Below are 3,459 nucleotides of genomic sequence, written 5' to 3'. Positions count from 1 at the left end.
TCGTCCATTGAAGTGAAGTGAGATGGATACAATTGGGTAAACTTGCTCTTGATCTCAGTGCATCATCCTACAAAATGTTCACAAGAACAACAAAACTCATGGAATGGATTAGGGTAAGGGGTTAGCGGTCAGCCAGTCCAGAGACCAATTGTTCTTGAGGTTTAGAAATATTTTTGAACTGGCAAGTCTTTAGCAGGATGTCTGTCTAGTATTTTTGGATTTTCTGAATATAATGCATGCATGGTATTTCTATTTTTATGCCACCACAGTGAATATTCTTGCGGGTTTCTACACACCATAAAAAGTATTTACATGGGGCTCAGGATTTTATAATGCAATGATAAGATTTTTTTTCCTAAATGTAATGCTATGCAGAAAAGTAAATATGCTAAAGTAAAACAATTCATGCAATGCGAAAGAGTAAATATGGATAACTACCAAATTTACCTCCTGGCGTGGGTTTAGATTTTTAAGTCCTCAGGATAGGACTTATCTCCTAACTTGTTCATTCTTTGGGTGCATCTATCGGTCCCAAAGATGGAGACCTTGATGGTTGCACCTCCTACGATGGTGACTCTGATGATGTCACCTTTTCCTTCCACACCTGCTTGGTCTGTGGATTTGATTTGGGCAGAGTATGTTCATCTTTCATAGGTTCTTCATCTTCCTTCATTGGGAGTTGATTCTTCGGGCGCCGAGATGCTCAACGTCTCCTCTTGGAGTGGGTCTTCTTTGGCTGTTCATAAGTAGTATAACTATTGAAATAACATCATACCTGTTCTCCAAGCAATTGGAAGTGGACTTGTCCAGATCCTGATGTAGATAATCACTTTGGTTGTGTTGAGGAACGGTCTTCCGAGGATGATAGGTACATCGTCTTCTTCTTCTCCCATGCTCCAGGACCATGAAGTCAGTAGGGACATAGTGATCATGTATTCTTACTATGACATCTTTTGTTATTCCCTGTGGAAATCAAATTGATTGATCCGCCATCTTGGACATTATATTGACACCCGATCTGATGCCGTAGAAGGTTTTGTGGAAGATTCTTTGTCCAAAGGTACACTTGATCATTGGTATGCCAGGATCAGTCCTTCTTGGCATGGAATGGTGAAGTGAGGATGTGGTCGTACTCTGATCAAAGTGTGTTGATCATGTTGACTGATTCTTCTTGTGGTTGCCCGGCCTTGTTCGTCCTTCTTCGCCTGTTGTTCTTCTCCTTGGTCACTGTTGTTTTTTCGGGCAAGTAAGCATTTGTGGATGTCTAGGAGATTACAAGATATGATTCTTGAAAGTAAATTTGTCCTTCTTATCCTTGATTATGAAACAAATCCTGGCACTATCCACGTAGATGATGGCTTTTGTGGTGCTTAGGAAGGGTCAACCCAAGATAATGGGTGCCCTTACATCTCCACCTATTTCTAAAACCACAAAGTCTACACTCGAAACATTCCATGCCAAACACATATGATTGTCCCACTCGAACAATGGCATCTTCAATAACACCCTTAGGGTAGCAGAGTGACTGATCTAGCAAGCTGCAAACACATGTTTGTGTACAACAAAGTATCTCCATTAATTTTATCATAAATTACCTTTGTCATGATGTTGACACTTGCTCCGAAGTCACAGATAGCCTCTTGGAATACAGTGAGGTCCAATGGCAATGGGGATGATAGGTCTTCCTGAATCACCTATCTTTTCAGGCAAGGAATAGTCTATCCACCTTCCCGTTGATGGTTGTATGTAGTAGTACGCTACATTGTGAATATCAACAAGATTTGTAGTTCAAAGATCTTCCGGTTGCCCTAGAATATTACCTTTGTTGGTAGGAGGAACAGTAGCCACCAGCTGAGCTATTTGTGATTCTATCATTTTATTAAAGCTATGTAGGTTTTTAATGGCAGAGGAGAAGCTATCCATTCTATTATTTATGTTTTCTAAAATTTTATTATTGGAAGCTAGTTTTCTAGATAAGCCCTCCATAATTTTAGCTTGGTTGGAAATTAACTCTCTCAAGGGTGGTTGATTATTGAAATTGTTGAAATTATTATCTTGATAGTTACCTTGGTAATTACTTGGTAGTTTGACCTTTGTTGCTGATTCCATCCTTGATTCTGTTGAGGACGATAATTGCTTTTGTTGATTAAGTTCACATCCTTGTGGGTTTCAGGATAGTTATTACCTGAATGCCTAGTGTTTCCACACCCTTCACACATCATGAGGGAATCAAGAATGTACATGACTTCTTGCTTCTCATTGGCTCAGTCTTCGAGCTTTTCCATCAGTATATCCATCTTGGCAGACAACATGTCTACCTCCTTGAGTTGATGCATACATCCACCTCTCTTGCGGGTCTAAAGGCGTTCTTCATTCCAACCTTGGTTGGAGACCATTTTCTCCATGAGAGTTGTTACTTGTGCGATTGTGAGTGACAAAAATGCACCTCTAGCAGTGGCATCCATGTTCTCATGGGTGCTATTTGTCAACCCATGGTAGAAAGTTTGCATGAGTAGCCAATCCTCCATCCCATGATGAGGACATTCTGATATGTAATCTTGAAAACATTCTCATGCCTCTGGGATAGATTCATCATATTGTTATTGAAAACTTGACATTCTCCCACATAGAGCATTGGTCTTGACTATGGGGAAGAACTTTGCTAGGAAGGCAGTGGAGCAGTTATCCCATGTAGTGTTTCTACCTTTATTGGCGTAGAACCATTGCTTCGTCCTTCCCTAAAAGTGAAAATGGGAAGAGGCGAAGTAATATGACATCTCTAGTAACTCCATTGATGGTGAAAGTGCTACAGATCTCTAGGAAGTGTTGGAGATGAGCACTCGCATCTTCATCTACCTTTCTTCAAAACTAGTTAGCTTGCACCATGTTTATGAGAGCTAGCTTAAGTTCAAAACCATTGTCTCCAATGTTGATCGCTGGTCCAGTATGGATGTTGGCCGTAGTTGGAGCAGAGAATTCATGGAGAGTCTTGTTGGCCATGGCTTCAAAAACTAGTGTTAGGCTTCGCCTTGTCTAGATGTCTTCTGATTCTAATGCTGAAACTTTCTTGAGTTTAGCTCTAGTTCTCCTGATTAATGCTTCTAGATCTTCAACGTAGTTTGTCGGAAGTTCAAAACCGGTCATACATTACCCTGCATAAGATACAAAAGTAGATAGGACAAGGGTAAGCCTGTTTGAGCAGAGGTTAATGGTTTTCCTTAATCACATCAATAAGTACAAGTTTATCAATATTCCTTTTGATTGCATAGCTACCTTCCCGGCAACGGCGCTAGAAATGCTTGTTGTTATTTATTACCTTGTCACTTGTTTTAAATAGCCACCTAATGTTGTTGACATTTCTTAGCATCGCTTTTACTAAGTTGACATCCCTAGCGATGATGCCAAAAATGCTTGTTGGTACTACCCAGCATAGCTACTAGAATGATATTAAGAAGTACT

At 40.2% G+C, this 3,459-nt stretch overlaps 1 non-coding gene across 1 annotated transcript; it reads left to right on the top strand.

Moving 5' to 3' along the window:
* The first annotated feature begins 2,526 nt into the window (after positions 1–2,526).
* On the top strand, positions 2,527–2,635 carry LOC136468163 (small nucleolar RNA R71). The gene has a single exon (XR_010761700.1). It is a non-coding gene; the product is annotated as a small nucleolar RNA R71 (small nucleolar RNA).
* Positions 2,636–3,459: the final 824 nt, after the last annotated feature.

The sequence above is a fragment of the Miscanthus floridulus genome, chromosome 7 (genome assembly GCF_019320115.1).
Source record: "Miscanthus floridulus cultivar M001 chromosome 7, ASM1932011v1, whole genome shotgun sequence".
Classification (NCBI taxonomy): Eukaryota; Viridiplantae; Streptophyta; class Magnoliopsida; order Poales; family Poaceae; genus Miscanthus; species Miscanthus floridulus.
Note: the sequence above shows the minus strand (reverse complement) of the source record. Positions and strands in the feature narration are given on the sequence as shown.